This window comes from Aythya ferina, assembly GCF_964211825.1.
Source record: "Aythya ferina genome assembly, chromosome: 1".
Classification (NCBI taxonomy): Eukaryota; Metazoa; Chordata; class Aves; order Anseriformes; family Anatidae; genus Aythya; species Aythya ferina.
The window spans coordinates 150,445,177-150,461,899 of record NC_140296.1 but is presented as its reverse complement, the minus strand read 5'-3'; the positions used below and the strand labels follow the sequence as shown (position 1 = coordinate 150,461,899).

The following is a 16,723-nucleotide window of genomic DNA, read 5'->3' as shown; positions in this document are numbered from 1 at the left end:
CTGCGGTGTGTCTGTGTCATGTTTGTTACGTGGCTGGAATGTCTGTTGGCCACCTCTGAGGACCAGCTTGGTACCCACGACATCTTGTGGCTTCAGCCGGTGCACCTTGCAACGAAATGTGCAGATGGCAGGGTTTCTTGCAGGATACAGGAGAAGGGCAATGCAGTGCTGTTTGGTCAGCTTGGTTACGAGCGTGGTAGCTATCAGCTGCCTTTCTTGGGGCTTGCTGGGTTCTTAGTGGGTAGGTGGAGCCTGCCTGTAAGCCTGCACGCAGACACAAGAGGGCAGCCGGGGGAAAATCGAAGCAAGAATGGAGCCCTGCCAGGGGCGCCTGTAAAGGGAGCAGATAGTGGTGACTTGACTGCCTTCTGAGGAAACATCCCTTTAGGTTTAGGATCTTAGCAGACACCTGTTGATCCCGAGATGCATAATGGCATGTTGCTGTCTGAATCACTCTGCTTAGTGGTTCCTTACGTTGCAGGATTGTATTTGTTGCAGGTTCACAGGTAGCACATGCAGTACTCGTCACTGCCTTGATTCCTTTTGGATCCGACTTTAAAGACAGGGCCTTGTTCTCTGCTTTCTCCCGTGGAATTGCTCCAGATTATCATCTCTGAGGTCTGAGACAGACTCACCGAATTTCAAACACAAATAGTTTCACATAGCAATATGAATTAGCCTCATGGAGCCGCTGACTGAAAGACAAATTGTTGGTCTCAGTCATCTGCTGAACCGCATGTTCCTTTCAGCAGCTTCTGTATATAAATACTGCAGACTCTCTGATGTGAAATGCAAGGGAGCTCTTAAAACATTCATATAAAAAAAAAAAAAGCATTTTGAAACAGTTTTCCTTTCCTACGATTGCAATTTTACCTACCTGTGCAGTTGAAACAAATTTCAGTTTCTTAATAAGCAGAAATCCTGTGCACCATGTAGGTGCTTTCTCAAATACACGCCTTAAGCCTCTTCTGATCATCAGCATTCATGCAGTAGCCTTTAAGAATGCAAAAAGTGATGGCAATTTTGGTTTCCTGTTGCAAAGCTACTCTTAGTTTTGGTTATATATCGTGCTATACAGAGGAGACGGGTGGTTTCCTAACCCCCTAAAAAGTGAGAGTAAAAATGTAAGACGTTGCCCAGTTCTGTTACTTGTATTTAAATTCGGATGTTGTTCTAATTAAAAGCTGCCCTTTTTCTCCAGGGCTGTCCACTGGCTCTTTTTTCAACCTGCATTTAAAAAAATAAATGGGTAAGTTAGGACGGCAGGCAGTGTTACAATTCAGATGCTGGAATACAGGTGACTGCAGGAGCACTTCTTCAACACCCAAGTGCCCATGTGTTCACCTTTGGTGAATAATTGTTAGGATTTATTTTTTTTTCTTTGGTAGAAAGCCATAGGTAGGAGGTGTGAGCCTTCCCTACACCCCTGGAGCTGTTGCATGCCTGTGTCTAACAGCAGGTACTGGGCCATTCCCTGTCCAGCAGGTCGATTCTGTCACTTGCAGCAGAAAGCCTGCTGGCCCTGGGGCTTGCAGGGAGTGCCTGCATTATATCTGCTTTTAGCCAGTGCAATAAAATCAGCTCTTGGATGCAGGTTTTGTCTTTTCAGTGAGGAGAGCTTGCTGCATGTATCTTGCACTGTGCTTGAGAACAAGACGGTTTAGCTTACAAATTGGACCTGCCAAAACAGAGCTGCTTCTGCCTCTAGGAAGCAGAAGGCACCTTCCTTTCTCCACTGGCAGGGCTCGCTGCGGCGACCGGTGCTGTGCAGCGAGCATGGGGGAGCACTTCCTTTCTTGCCAGGAGCCTGCTGCTCGTGGTGCCCTCAAAGGCTCGTGCAGGTGCTGTTCCTGTCGCTGTCAGTGCAGCATTAAGAAGCAAACAGAAAACGTACTTCAGGTTTTTGTTGATGCAGGGTGATTCAGTCCTATAAATCCATCCCCAGCTTGCTGGGGCACCCCTGGGCCCTGTGAGAGCCCCCCATGCCGGGCAGTTCCCCCCTGTAGTGCTTTAAGCAGGGGATGCTGTGCTTTATTTGCCAAAATACCCATTTGGCAAAATTTTTGGCAGCTCTGGGGTCCCAAACCATGGCCCGGCAAGGTAGGAGCTTGCACTGTTATTTGTCACGGTGTGTTTTTGTGCTGGTTGGGAACGCAGCGCCTAACCTGTGTCATGTTTATCGCTATCCCGAGTCTTTTGGGAATTTCTCCTATCTCTTGGCTCTCCCAGCTTTAAACACAGCTCCTCGCACACGCTGCTTCCTCCTCCGCTGGTGGTCCCGGGCTGGTGTCCTGGCCCAGGAGGAACAAGTGATCTCTGACACATCTCTGGCGCAGGCACCCCCGGCCTCTCCTCCGCTCTCCTTTGTTCCTCTCAAACATAAACACACTTAACTGGCCTCTTCTCCCTCCGCCCCCCAGCCTTCAAAGCAATCTCACAAAGCGATATCCCTCCCGCAGCATGTGCCAGCACGCTCCCTTGCTTGCAGAGGGAACGCTTCAATTACGCAGAGGGCCCTGCCCGCAGCTGGCATTTGCTTTGCTCTCTTGAGCCCTGTCCTAGCTTGAATGGTTTTGATCACCACCGACTCCAGTTTTTTTTTTTTGCTTGGAGAGGTGGCAGCGGGGACTTTGGGGCAGAAAAGGAGCAGGAGGGCTGCAGGTCCCCAACCAGAGGCTGAAGGCATTTGTGGCAGGTGCTCTGTCCCCTGCAGGAGGGAGAGGGAGGTGGTAACCCCCTGGCATCCTCAAAACACGGAGAATTAGTTTGTGTTGCAGATGCTCCTGGGGTTTGAGGTACTATTTTTTAATAATTACTGTGATATGTAGGAGGAGTGCTGTGCAGGTCCCCCGCCGGCGCTGCTGCTGGCTGTGGTGGTGCTGAGCTCGTCCCCCTCTCACCGCCTGCTCCCTCCCAAAGCCCAGAAGGCTGCTTCGGTTCACGTTGTGTATAACATCCAGAAACCAAAATAATCACTCGTCTTAATTGCAGAGATTAGGACCAGGAAAGGGAAGTGGAGCCTTCTGCCAGCATTTGATCTGGCATTTACTAGCTTAGCAGAGGAAACGCGGGGACTGAGCTGCCCTCCCTCTGATACCGAGGTGTTTGAGGCAGCCCTGCGGTGAAGCCTGCTCCTAAAAGGAGGTGCCAGGTGCACCCGGGGGTTGCTGCTTCCCCCCACTCCAGCTGAGCTACAGCCCAGCTTTGCCCAGCTCCCTTGAGCTTAGGAGCCGGGGTGGGGGTCCTGGGCTCTCCCCGCCCTGGTCTCGGTCCAAGCATAGGGTGGGAGGTCAGGCCGGGCTCCCAGAGCTGCCCTCTGAAGTCAGACCTGGGGAACCTGCTCAGGAGGGCAAGAAGGAGCAGATAGGAAGGAGGGGTGAAGAGGTGGCCGTGGGTGTGCGCCTGGTAATGCCCAAGGCCTGGTGCATTAGAGCAGCAGCTCATTATCCGAGTCAATTAAGCTGCAGGAGATAATCAAACCTGAGCACGCAGGCAGGGAAGAGTCACCCGTGGAGAACAGCAGGCTGCCAGCAGTTGGGAAGGTACATGCCTGAGGACTAGACAAGGGTTTCGTGACAAAACTGAAAGGGAAAGGAGGCAGATGAAAAGCAAGCGGGTGCAGTGTTAGAAATAACGGAGGAGGTTCTGGATCTCTGAATCCTTCCTTGTCTGCAGTGCGTGAGGGACTGCATGAAGCCTGGCCTCAGCTCTTCTATGTCAGCACCAGCATTCAAACATGCTTCTGCCCCAAACTGGTGCTCATCACTTGCTTTGGTGTCACACAGGCACTGCTGCTTACAGGGAAGGCCGTGGCACCACTGACTGCCAGCCCTGAGGATCCGCTCTGCAGCTTCCAACTCCTGCAGCTTTCCAGGAAACCCCTCTTCAATGCCACGAGCCACAGCAGAGGTCTCTGGAAACCTGTAGGCAGCTGCATCCCCATGGGGAAGCAACCGGCAGCCCTTGGGGTTATAGGGTTGGGTCTCAGGGTGCCAGCACTGCACTGCAATTCTCATTCAGTCCCCAGGCAGCAGGCTCCCTGCCGTACTGCCAAAAATAGCTACAGCCCGTAACTCCTCGTTACCTTTTTTACAGTTCCAGGCAGAAGGAAAGGTGGGTCTCCCGTCTGGAATAATGCCTGGCCGATAAATCACTCCGTTAGCCAGCGCCTGGCTTTCAAGAACTGTAACCTGTTTGCACTTTTAATCTCAAAAAAAAAAAAAAAAAAAAAAAAAAAAAAAAAAAAAGAGAGAGAAAGAAAAGAAAAAAGAAAGCTGGTTGTTTTATTTTTGACTAACGCTTATTATTGTTGGGCTATAAATCTGTGGCATTCACAGACAAGTTATCAAGCTTTAAAATCATAGATAGACCGATCAGTTCCTCCACTGTTTCCCTGCCAAATCCTTAACCACTTCTTGGATGAGGAAGAAAAAAGCATCGCTGTAAATTATTCCTTCCCCGGAGGGTATTTATATTGTAGCTGTCGCCAAAGGGATTTTCTCCATTCACCTATCACAGGAGGATTTTTTTTTTCTTTTCTTCAGGCAGAAAGAGAAAGGGCTGTGATGAGTGCTTTCTTCCCCATTTTGGCTGTGTTTTGAGCCTAGCCCATACAGGATTTTGTCATTCCCCTTCCCACCATATGCCTGTGCATGTCTGCAGCGAGGGACTGAACCCTGTAGCGGAGGGGAAGCCTCTTTGCCCAGCCAGAGGCCGTGACCCAGCGCCGTGCTGGCAGGAGGGCACCTTTGGGTGTAGTGGGCACCCCGTGGCACAGAAGCAGTCCTGTGGGGCCCATTGGGCAGCCAGCTGGTTAGCAGGAGGGATATCCCTGCTCACAGGCATTTGGGGTGATGGGGGCTGCTCCAGAGATGGATTGTCCCTCCTGTCCCTGCCTCAGACCCAGGGCCTCTGAAAGGCCTCCAAAACCATCCTATTTCAGAAAACACACAGGCTCCTGGCTGCCCTTCCTGCCAAGCCCTGCAAGCTCTTCCATTAATGGTCAGTGGATGAGGCAAAAGTTTTATCTTGATTGAGAAACATGAAGCCTTGTTTGTGAGACAAATACTCATTTCCTTGTCTCCTGGGCAGGAATTCAAACTATTTGATTATTATCAATAGCAGGCAAGAGCATCGTTGCTGTCTTCTTCCCTCCCTGTTCCTCTGGCAGAAAGTGAATCCTCCATCACAGACCAACTCCTGGAGAGGAAAGTTTGGCATAAGGATGAGGCATTTGGGGACATCTTCAGAGAGCAGCTTTCAGTATTGAACCACTGGAGACTTGTCCTACTGGTGTCAAGTAATTTCATTTTCTTATGTCTTGGTGCTCTATCTGGTCTTTCATTAGTCTTTATGATTTAAGTACTAAGCTCTGAATCAGGGACCATGCCTTGCAGGCATGCAACAGCCCTGAGTATCTATCTATTCTTGGTCTTCTGGCACCACTGGAGGGATGGGTTCACTCCTATTGTGATCTAAGCTGAGAGTACAAAAGATTATAAACTGTCCAGTTTCAAGTAGTCGCTCCAGATTTTGAAGTTTTTCATAGTGCCCTGGCTACAAAGCAGAGCCCCTGAGCCAGATTCTTACCTTCAGTTCAGTGCAAGAAAGGTTCCTAAACTCTTCCATGCTTCGAGGGTACAGGACCTAGTGTGAAGTGCTAAATGTTCCTCCTCATTTTTGCCATGTGAATGCATTCATGTGCTAAGGGACAGAAGCTGAGGGAGCATCAGGCTGCTCATGGGGGTGTTTGGGTTCCCATTGTCTCCACCACAAAGAGGATGAAAACACAACCTTTCCTCCCTGGCATAAAAAAAAACTCACTGAGTAACTCTAGCTAGGTGCAGCCTTGATTTCTCTTTGCAAAATAAGATGATAGCACATCTGGAGATGCACACATAGAACAAGAGCAGGCTGAAGGTATCAGAGGAATGTGGCATGGATGAACAGTGCCAGGAGGGCAGCTTGGGAGATGAAAACTGCCCCCTGTGACCTGTGGCAAGCCCCCTGAAATGCCCAGGAGATGACAAAACTGCTGGGGAAAGTCACCATCACTCAAGGAAATGTCCTGCTGAGCATTCAGGCTGTGCTGCTGCCCCCTCTCCCCCCCAAAAAAAATACATATAGCCATGAGGCAAGCAGATCAACAAGGGAGAAATGAGAGCTGTCAGTCCAATGCAAAACCCAAAAACCACAGGACAAGTGATTGCTAACTCTTCAATTTCCTCAGTGATTTTTCCTCCCTACCAGTCATGCTTCCAAGCTTATGACCCTCTTTGAGGTGGTGATCACTTGCTCAGGAGCTGCTGCTGTGTGTCCTGTGCTTAGAAAGCCTCTCCAACACAGGTGAGTGCATCAGTAGCACTGACATGCAGCATGCCAGGGCAAGAGTTGAGTAGAAGCACTACATTGCTCCATCTTCTGCCACACATACTTGCTGAGCTCCATCTGTGGTGCAGGATGGTGTAGTAGATAATTGCCAGCTACTTTTCTGCTGGTTTGATCTTAGTTTTAGCTATGGGTGAACTAGAGAGTCATCTTGAGTCGCTAATACTGAAGCTGCTCTTCTGTCCTGCTCTGTTGCTGGTGTGCTGTGGAAAAGTAAATCCAGATAGACTCATAACTGAGTTAGTCCTATTATTAATGCCAACTGCAGAGTCAGGGAAGTCTTCTAGGGATCTCTCCCACCACGCTTCCACAGGCCTGCCTCAGCAGAGGCCAGCATTGCTTGGAGCAGGAGATTCGGGAAATGGGGTTGGGACAATCCTGGAGGATTTGAGACCTTCTTTAGCTAGATCCTGGACACAGTCTGGGTGTGAAACAAGTTAACATATCTTCTGGACATCCTCAGTTGTCCAGCAAAGGTTCTTGGAGTACTTGTCCTGAATGCTCCTGTGCTCAGGGCAGTCATAAGCAGGGAGGCATGCACCAGGGGCCTACACCAGCTCCTGGCTACACTCCCAGTGAAGGCAATTTTCCAGGGCAAGCTGGGGTGGGTTTTCTTTGGCAGATCATTTTGATGATGAAGCCTATTTGCCTCACCTAGACTTCCCATTCAATTCATCAGGTTGCTTTGTCTGGAGGGTTAGGAAGAAGATTGCAGTGAGCAGAGGGACAGCTCTTGACTGACTTTTTAGCAGGAAGCATTTCACCAGCACATTTCATCACAAGGCGCTTTGCTTCTGTGTATTTTATGGAAGACTCCAAAAAATCCTGAGATCAAACCAAGCTATTGAATGTCTCAGGCCATGAAAAGGTGAGGAGACCTCAGGCTGTCCCCAGCTTGCACCTAATGGCTGACCCAGCATGCAGGCCGATCCTTAGAGGTGCTGTGATGGGGCTCCTCATGCTGGTACCTCCTTCACTCTGCCCTGGTAGCCCCTCACACAGCCACTTTCCTCCCTGGTCTCTGCAGCCCAGGGTATGAAAGGCTGGATTTGGCTTTTTTCATGTTCAGCTCCGTGTTTCACAACACCGGCTTTTCAACAGGCCCACCTCCCCCCTCCCCGCCTGTGGTGACTCATCCCAGGAATTTTAATCTCCGTGGTCTGTCTGTAGTTGTAAAATATAATACCAACGAAGTTGGGCTTATTTATCCCGAAGCCATGAAACTGTTGTCAGAAGAAATTGATACGCACTACTGAGGGGAGAAAAAGGGCTGCTGCTGGGGAGGATTTGACTCGAACGTGGCTTTGAATTCTCAGCACTTCAAATGGAAATTTCCCTTTTTGAAGTGGATCCATTTTCATCTCCATTCCTTTCTTTTCTTTTAAACTACAGGAGTGAGGACTTGGAGGGCTTATTTGCGGGAGGATTAGCTCCTGCTGTGGCTCTCGTCTGCAAGGAGTTTCCATCACCATGCCACAGGTGCCCAGACGCTTCGCCTCGCCTCCCACAGAAGCTCTGGAGAAATGGCTTGGTGTGAAGGTCCTCCTGCCAGGTGGAGCTGATCTGCTTGGCTTTAGATGGTCAATGCAGCAGGCGTTTCCCTGAAGCCATGGCTCTGGAGGACCTGGGGACATGGTGGCAGAGACGCTGGCCTCATGTGAGGATGGTCTGAGCACTGCCTCCCTGGGATTCCTCCTGGGGAGCAGCCTTTAATCCCTCACCCATGGTATTGCTGAGACCCACCACCGTCCCACAGTGGGCATTCCCCTGGGGGAACCACAGAGCTGTATGTGACCCCGGCACACATCTGAGCTGCTCACTGTGATAAATACTGCCATGGTTTCTTCTGCAGCAGTGTGTCAGTGCACTTCCCCCAGCAGTCCGGCTTGGGACACACCTCAGCTCCTGTCCTCCTAAACCAGGAACCAGCATCTCACCAGCCACAGGCCCAGAGGGAATTGAGGCGCACTGTGTCTCTTGTGGTAAGGAAGAAGGACAATTCCTTTACAAAGTAGAGAGGTCTGCACTTCTGCTTTCTCTGTGGGCTGAGGGAGCAGCTGAACCACTGAGCACATCAGTGCTGGTTTTCCATTAGTTGTGTTGCTGGGAAGTTCACAGTGGGTGTTGCTGCAAGGCACTGTCAAGGGAGTTCCTTTGATGGAGGTTTCTCCATGACTATGAAAGGAAGAAAAAATCATACTCCAAGCAGTGAGAGGTAGTGTGGCTCTCACCACCACTGTCTCCATACACAGCATTTTAGAGACACCACCCAATGCCTCTTAAACCCAATGCATAGACCTTCACCAACGCAAGCAGGAGATGGATCAGGCTCCTTTCTATCCCTTAGATATATTAATTTCTGTACCACCATCCTGATGTCTTTTAAAGCTGGGCTCACCCAGCAGCTGCTGGATTACCATCTCGTGGACCTGTTCCAGCCATTGAGCTAAGCACATCCCCCTGCGCCTTCAGCACCTGACCAGCTCTGGACATGGAGGATTTGCCCACGTAAACACCAAGCATATCCTAGGCACTCCAGATCAAATCACATGGTCTTCCCATTCCTTCAAAGACATCTGAGGCCTAATGTCTAAAAGAAGCAGATCAAACATGTAAATTTGAACTGAGATTAATTACGCATTTGCAACTTCAGGAGAAAAAAAAAAAAAAAAAAAAGCCATTTATGTTTGTCTGCATTAACTATGCCCGTGGGGGTGTTCCTTTGTCTTTGTACGTGATGATACCCCATGAGAGATTAGGTCTAGTTCCACCAGATCTCTTGAAAAGCCTTAAAGGCTTCAGGAAACTCTGCGAATACGTTTCAGCAGGAGGTAGACGAGGAGAAGGGAAGTGTCGGCATTGCTTCCTCAGAGCACTGGAGAAGCCTTTGTTGAGTGGCTTGAGGCTAGTTCTCAGCTCCTGGATTTCAAACAGATATAATTATCACTTGGATAAGGTTCAGGACTTGGAGGGAGCTGCCAAATCTTTCATGAAGTGATGAGTTTGTCCCACTGGATCTGGGATAAAAAACAAGAAAGAAAGGAGGAAAATGATTTAACCGTATAGGTGTTGTCTTACATACATAATGTGCCAAGTAGAGTATACTTTTAGAGCTGTCCTGTAGCCTGTCTTATACACATTTTCTCTTTGGAGCATCTGCGTAGTAATTTTATTTATTTATTTATTTATTATCTCTCTGAAACCAAGAGGTACTGGAATTGTCTCTATAAAATCTATTGTCCAAATATCTCTATCCTAAGTATCCTTAGAAAAAAATAAAGTATCTGATCTTCCAGGGTTCCCACTGATTCTCCAAAGCTTTTGAATTTGTTTTTTTTTTTACCCAGCCCTGGAACTGCCTTTCCTTAAACATTCCTGAGTAAATTCTAAGTCCAATGGATTTCCATTCATACTTTTCATGGTGTCTGCATGGCTTAAAACTTCAGATCTGCCTAAGCTGCAAGTTGCTTTTGTAATCTTTGCAATGAAGGCACTGTCAATATTTGAGCTTGTGGCCTTTGCTCTCAGTATTAAAAATCAGGGCTGACTGAAAAGAGTGGAATGCTTTAGGAAAATAAATAAATAAATAAGTAAAATAAAAGCTGCCTCTGTTTTGCAGACGTGGTTTAATGTATGTCCATTTTTACGGTATTTTAACTTATATCCTTTTGAACTGAAAATCACCATTAGAATTATTCCAGAACATTTCCTTATCTGTAAAATTTGACTTTAGATATAAAATAAAATATATCATACTGGTAATTCATGGACATAGGTTGCTGATGATGTTGTCACACCCAACTGGCACTTCATACCAGATGCTAACACCAGATGCCCGTCTGCCCTGCTCCATGCTCCAAGCCCCCAGTTCCCAGTGCTTGGAGCCCAATGTAGGAGGTTCTTGGTGGCATTTGTTGCATGCACTTCTGTGCCTACACTTGTACCTAAACTGCTGCTTTAACTCTTGTAATTAAGAACCACAAAGAAAACTCACCAGTGACCTTCCTAGATGTGTTCTTAACACATTTTAGCCAACGGAAATCTGGCCAAAGACCCCACTTTAGGCTTCTTTCTTGGAGACGACACCCTGAAACCATGAATGTACTCTTAGTGCCCCCTTTTTGGCAGTCTGCACTCAGGCCCACATGGGTGAACCCTTGGGCTGCTTTCACAATATCTTTTACCAGACGTCTCCCTTAACTCTGCCTAAACTCTTTTCCAGCCATTCTTGTCCAGCTGCTGTCCAAAAATGCCTGCTCTGCACAATGCCAATGCTGACCGTCTTGCTCTCACCTAATCTGCCCTCTGCACAGCCATCTCCTGCCCAGTCACAGTTCCTGATACCCTTCACTCCACATATGCTGTGATTTTATTAGCTTTGCAGTGGTTATCAGATGATGGAATGACCTAAATTGTGACTTTTTACACTGAAGTTGCAAATGCAAAATGCATTCCTTAAGAGAATGACCTCAAAACACAACTTTTTTCCAATTACAGAGCTCTGAAAATGCTGACTGTTCCTACTACAGAGTAACTCAACCATTGCACTGTGATTGCGTTGTCGTTCTTTTTCTTGTCCCTTCCACGTGAGCTCCTACAGCACATGTAGATACAACTTGGCGCCCTCCTGAAACTAGCTTTAGTAAAAATTGAGCCAGCTGGTAACTGAATGAGCTTCTCAGACAGGGAACTATAAACAACATTTAATAACCTTATGCTTTATGGGCTCGTTAATGTAAATGGAGCTTTTGAAGCTTTCATAGCACTGAAAAATGCAAAGCAAAGGAGCATGCAGCACATAAACAGAGGCGAATGCCCCGCATTTGTGCTGCACGTGTCGTGGTGACATGCGGCACGGCCCAGCTTTGATGTGTCCGGCAGGCCCCTTGGGATGTGCCACCACCGCTTCCACGGGGCATCAGCATCCCTGAGAAGTGGGAGTACAGCCTGGGTGATGCTCACGGGCAGGCTTATCTGTGAGCTCAGGATCTGCTGCTGTTCCCAGCACAGCTTCAAGAAACGGGCCACGCTGTTGCTAAAACGGAGGAGAAACCCAGTGCTGAAGTAACCTGGGTTTATTACTTGATTCCCAAGCCTGCTGATGGTGGGCTGAGCGCTGTCATCACCCCCTGCTCCCCAGCCAGAGCACAGCCTGTTCGCAGCAGCTCAGCGCTTTGATAAGGAATACGCTCGGAGGTGCTTGGCAAAGACTGACAAGGAGAGATGAATGAGGGGTGATGGTAGGCAGATAACTGTAGTGTGGCTGGGGTGCAGGCAGGTAGTTATACACTGTCATGCAAATGCTGTGGTCTCAGCCTTTTTTTTTTTTTTTGCACAATGACTGGTGGTAAAATCATATTGCTGCTTCTTTTTTGATAGTTTTATTTATTTATTTATTTATTTATTTATAATTTTGCTTATTAAATAGCTTCCTGCCCATCTCCAGCCCAGCTGCTGCAAGGCACATCCATCTTCACCAAGATCAGCACATAGCGTGGTCAGCAGAGAGGTGTAAGGAAGGAGGGATGCTAAGGTCAGGCTGCTGTATGAGAAGGACACCGATTACACAGCCAGGCCATGGCCCTATACGCTTGCCCCTCTAGCAATAGCCAGAGCTACAGGGGCAAACAAGACAGAGAGAGGAATAGAGAACTACAGAGACTGATGGACAGTAGCAATATGTAAATAAACTTCTGACTCCTGGCATGCGGGACAGGGAAGGAGGAGGAGGGAGGAAGAGTGGTGCTTGTGGAGAAACTCCTCATTTAAGAGAGAAACCTCCAGTGCTTCGACTCTCCGAATGCTCCATGCTCATCATGGTACTGGGCTCCTCCTAGCCTCTCTGCTATTCTGTGTTCCTCCTCCAGGATGAAGAACCACTGTCTGGTTCAGCCCCAGCCTGCCCCACCTCTCACTTCTGGCTCATGACAGAGACCACAGATGCAGCAGGTCATGGCCACATTTGTGAGGGGTGCCCAAAGTGGCCGCAGCCTCAAGATGGAAAGCTGAGTCCTCCCTGAACTCAGGGCACCCTGAGCCATGGGAATGAGGAAAGCACTTTAAATGGTAGAAAACACCCACACGGGCTGGTGGGGTGTCAGGCCCTCTCTCCAGCCCTGCCTATGCTTCCCTTTATGCCCTGGCTGAGGAGGGTGACTGCTTTGCTTGCTTTTATTAGCATTTCTGCTATGCAAGATCTCACAGCTCTTTTTCATCTCCACAGGGTTGGCCTGCAAATGTGTTATATGTTATCACGTTATATTCAAATCTTTTTCTTTTTTTTTTTCTCACAAGTTAATCCTTCCCAAAGGTGTCATATCTAATTTGCTCTTATTTCCCTGGTTTCAGCCATGCAGCTAATTTGATATCACACAGTGTGCCACACTTCAAAACCACTTTCTCTTCTCCACCTCATCCTTCCTCCTTCTCCGGTGTGAAAACACCACAGTACACACGCCTGTGTTTGTACATCCACCTTATTTTATTCATACATTACACAGTTTATTATCAGTTTCATTCATTAAGCATCAGTGAGCTTTAATGCCACTGGGTGTGGGGATGTATAGATCACCTCCATACGAGTTCCCCTGGGACAAGACCTCTACAGCTTAGTCTGGAACTTCTTCAGTGCTTCTTAAATTTAAAGAACTACATCTAGAGAGTGGCATAATATATCATAATGCTGGCAGTAAAGCAAATACAGAAAAAGACCAAAAAATCCATTTATTAAATTTTCAATCTGTCAGCCTCTCATGGTTCACTCATTCAGTTTCCTCTTCTTGAATCCAAACCCCTCTCAAAGTACTTATATTTTCATCCCTTGTCCCCAGCAGACTGGACAAAAGGCAGCATGTTCTACTAGTGCAAAGCACGTTTGCCTGCTGATGCCCGTGGGCTGACTGGCCATCAAGCAGGCCAAACTGAAAAGAGAATTTGATCTAGTGGCAATTTCAGAGACATGATGGGACAGCTGACATGGCTGGAATGTGGTCGTGGATGGGTATGTCCCACTCAGGAAATCCACAGTCTTAGTGGTACTGGCCCCTTCAGCCATATCTGAAGACAGTGGCGGTAATGAACCAGGTCTTCAACCACCCAGCTTCATAGATGAATGCATCGACCTTGACAAATCTCCTTGGTTTACACAAATGCACCAAGTTATGACTGGAGGTGGCCAAAGAGTGGGTGCACTGCCTGCTCTTTGTGTTGCCCCAGGGTTTGTTGGGCGGCATGGAAATCTGACCCAGCATCGAGCACCACAGCTCATCAGCCAGAGACATAAGCCCTCAGCTGGGCTCCCCGCCTCTGCCCAACCCCTTATTTTGTCAAGAATTGGAGAAATACGATTTGTGTTTTGAGACTTTCTTTTCATGGGGGTTTGTTGGAAAACAGGCAGAGGATCAGAAGCTTTAGGGGATGGGAGCTCTCACACACAGTGTGTTGTCTAAGCTTTGTTTCCACTGGAAATCAGACTAAAACAAAACAAAGCAAAACAAAACAAAAGACACACACACACACCAAAAAAACTTTTTATTTTTCTTTGTCTGAGATTTGCAAGGTGTGGGACTGTGAGCATGCATGTGGCTCCTGGTCTCCGCAAGAAAACTCAGTAGTAGGACTCTGTTCCAGGGCTGTGCTGTGGGTACCCCAACATTTCCAGCTTGTATGCATGCAGCTACTGTGTTTCTTAGGAAGGAACGGTTCTTTTGTAAGCTATGACAAATAAAAGGAAGCCAATTAAACTAACCTTTTCTTGTGCTTGTCCTTTGAAGTGCATCCAATAAACCCAGCCTGTGCATGTACCTGCACTATCTGTTCCTGAGTTGGGTTTTAGCTGTTATTCACTTCATTTTTCAGCTCGTTTTGTAAACTAGGGAAAGGTTTTCTCTTCCGAGGCTGTACCTCACTGCCAGGCTGGAGCTCTGAGCCTCTGCCCTCACCTCAGCCCAGGCGTGGTGGAGGCAAGGCTCCGCAGCCTTCACGTGCTCGCATGTAGCTGCTATGGTGCTGGGCCTACCCTGAGAGCATGCTGCATGCTCAGGCCTTGGAGGGATGAGTTCTGGCAACTACAGTGATAATCCAGCATAGCTGGGCCACCAGGTGACTCTCACACAGGGCTTTATCCAGAAAGAACAGCTCCCTTGAGCCCAGTGAGAGGTGTAATCCCATAAAGGCCTAGTGGGAAGACTGCAGCGGAGCAGAGTGCTGTGGCACTGCAAACAGGGACTCGTGTCTCTCCCCAGGCCTGCCTTTCACCTTGCCTTTCAACATGAGATATGAGAGGGCAAGGCTGCTGAACTGGCAATGCTATAACACAGCCTGTTAAATCCCACCCACAGACAATGGTAGGTCAGAAAAATAGGAATATTCTGACAGGAATAACCACGAAACGTGCATATGAGTGGGTAGGGGAAGGACACTGGTGACCAAACAAGGTGGCCCTTTCACTCCTGAAAAGCACCACCAGCCTCTTGCGCAGAGCATCAAATAACCATCTTGTTCCCTGTTGACTTTCCAGGGTCTTGGCTCAGGGTAGCTGCCCTCACTGCCTGGAAAGAAGCATATTTTCAGTTCAGTCAAAAGAATGCTAGTTGTAACATTTTCAGCCAGCTCTGGAGCATCTTCTGAGCACTGCCATCTTGCCAAACTGCTGTAAATTGCAAACTAATGCTTTTGGCAGTCTGCACTCATTTCACCAGCATCCTAAACTGACCCTGTCTGTATTTGATCCTCCATTGACTGCATGGAGATCCATTGAGGTCCATCCAACTTTGCTGCTCCCCATTTATCTGGAACAAATTTCTCTCTTACTTTGCAGCTGCTTACCTGCATGCTGAGGGTTACTACTGACGAGGTACGGGCTGAGGCTATATGAGCTTAGACTCTGTTTTGCAGAGACTGACTTGAAACCTTTTGCATCCATAGGGATTGACCTGAGCCAACCTCAGCAGGGCTCTCCTGTTGGTAGCACTTGAAATGTTGCAGATTTTTTTTTTTTTTTTTTTTTTTTTTGCCTACTTCCAAGTGTGCTGGTGGCGAATGTTTTCAAAGATTCTTTATTTTTCTGTGGCTGTTCCCTGTTCATTTATTCCGGTGGGATAAATTGACCCTGATTGCTTTACTGTCTGAACATGAGTTCTCTGCAGTGCCTTCTGGTTTTCTTTGGCCACGTTATTGACACTGAGTAATATAACATGAAAGGAGTGCAGACAGGCTTTTACAAAGAAATCAGCTAAATAGCTATTAGAGGATTAAAAGCAATCCCATGGCCAGGATTACACATCTTTAAAATGCTGATAGTATCAAGGAGCAAATGGATTTGTAATTTAACGGCAGAAGAGGGAAGATGACAGATGCGTGGGTTTTTTCACATTTGATAGAAAGATTAAAGTGTCTGAATTTTGTATGCAGGAGTTTGATAAAGCCGCAGCATGGTTGCCTAGGGATATCAGTGTTCACCTCTCTTGTAAATAGTGACTGCACCACATGGAGAGAACTCTTCTGGTCACCATTTTTATTAAAACTTAAACTCTCAGGGTGACAAGTTGGATCATTGTCTGCTTTCAAAGTCTCATAATGATACACTTTAGAAGCTTTGAAGAAAACCTTTGTCTAGACAGAAACAGCTTAAGAAGCTTTTGAAATGTAGCATTCACTTGAAATCTTTGTTGACACACGTAGGAAGCGCTGATCCATATTTGGGAAATCTTTACCCGTCTTCTACTTCCCTGTGCTAGAGGTGTGCAACAGGTTTGCATGCTAGCAGGAACTCAAGAAAGGAAATATACAACCTCCCTAGGAGCGGTTCAACTGGTCACAGATTTTTTTGCACAGAAAGAATTTCATTTTCACCCAGAAACTCATTTTCCTTTAAAATGAAATTAAGCTGCCTGTGATATTATAGTTTTTGCAGCTTCATTATTGAGGCTGGGTCAGGAGGTGCTTTAAGGATGTCTCCAGAGCTGTTAAAGAGTGAAATGCGAATTCTGCAATGTGTATATAAACGCCTTCTTATTGATATATTGACTTTTTAATCAGTCTCCTTGACTTGAGGCCCAGGGGTCTTTCTCAAAACATGGTTTCACAATATCCAGGCTTGGTTCTGACTGTAGAATATTAAGGATATGCAAGAAATAAACCAGTCCCATCTAGACATGCAGCAGATCAGCCTGCACCGCACATGGGAAGGGTCATCCTACAACAGCAATGGTCAAGCACAGGCCCAGAGTGGAGATGCTCCCCCCTTGGTTAGAGTCCCCTTGAGGCACATCCCATGTGAGATGAAGCTAAAGGGGACAGAGCCATGGCTCAGTCTGCTTCTCTGTCCATCTGGACT

At 47.6% G+C, this 16,723-nt stretch overlaps 1 long non-coding RNA gene across 1 annotated transcript; it reads right to left on the bottom strand.

Annotated features, from left to right (window-relative positions):
* Window positions 1-6,627: 6,627 nt before the first annotated feature.
* LOC311429889 lies at window positions 6,628-7,746 on the bottom strand. The gene is made up of 2 exons (XR_014688449.1): window positions 7,638-7,746; window positions 6,628-7,076 (listed from the first exon to the last, which is right to left on the bottom strand). It is a non-coding gene; the product is annotated as an uncharacterized lncRNA (long non-coding RNA).
* Window positions 7,747-16,723: the final 8,977 nt, after the last annotated feature.